Source organism: Camellia sinensis, chromosome 5 (assembly GCF_055761805.1).
Source record: "Camellia sinensis isolate YWXY chromosome 5, ASM5576180v1, whole genome shotgun sequence".
In the NCBI taxonomy this organism is placed as follows: domain Eukaryota; kingdom Viridiplantae; phylum Streptophyta; class Magnoliopsida; order Ericales; family Theaceae; genus Camellia; species Camellia sinensis.
Genome location: NC_138965.1, coordinates 146951982 through 146953130, shown reverse-complemented (window position 1 = coordinate 146953130; position 1149 = coordinate 146951982).

The window sequence follows — 1149 nt, the reverse complement described above, 5'->3', positions numbered from 1 at the left end:
GGATGGTAATTTAAACCCGGCCCGACGGGGACCCGATCCCCCGACCCCGAAATAAGTGGTTTTTCCCCGAAAAATATCCCCACGGGGACGGGGATGGTATTAAAAAATCACTCCCCGATCAATTTCGGGCCGGGGACGGGGATAGGCTCATGAGCCCCGGCCCCGGCCCGGCCCCGCCCCGAATTTTCCCCGAAATTTCCCCGCTAATACCTGTGTTAAAAGATTCACTAGTTGTATTATAATATATATTATAATATATATCTAGTATATCATTATAATATATACCTGTGTTAAAAGATCACTCTCTCAAGTCTATCACTCTCTCAAACTCTATCACTCACCCTCTCGTTCTCTCTCAACTCTCTCTCTCTCACAGTCGGCGTGTCTCACCGTTGCCGTTGATCTCGCCACAGCCGCTCGTTCTTCTCACTCACCCTCTCGTTCTTCTCTCTCAACTCTCTCACTCTCACAGTCGGCGTGTCCCACCACCGCCGTTGATCTCGCCACAACCACAGCCGCCGGTCACAGCCATAGCCGCTAATACCTGTGTTGATCTCGCCACAGCCGCCGTTGATCTCGCCACAGCCACGGTCTCTCAGATCAGATCTGTTACTGTTAGATCTGTATCAGATTCAGATCTGTTGGTACATCTATTTTTTTTTTTTCAATTTTTTTTTTAGTTTAAATTTGTTGAGATGATGATTATGTATATATATATTTTTTTCAGATTGTTTTTTTTTTATAAATTAAATCTGTTGATGATAATGAAAACATTTTTTTTTTCAGATTAATTGTTTTTTTAATTTAAATCTGTTGATGATGATTGTTGGTACTCAGATCTGCTATGTTGATTTGTTGTTCTTGAACAAAATAAAAAAAAAATTAAAAAAACCTCGGGGATTTTTCGGGGTCGGGGAAACACGATCCCCGTTGGGGACGGGGATGGGGAGTGATGAGTTTCCCCCCGCCGGGGATCGGGGACGGGGATATTTTAACCTTCGGGGATCGGGGACGGGGAGTGGGGTCCCCGGCCCCGCCCCGGCCCGTTGCCATTCCTAACTTGGTTGTCTACAGTTTTCTATCTACCGATTATATTCCTGAAGACCCTTGAGACATGTCTTTCGTGGAAAATTTGATGAATTTCACCAA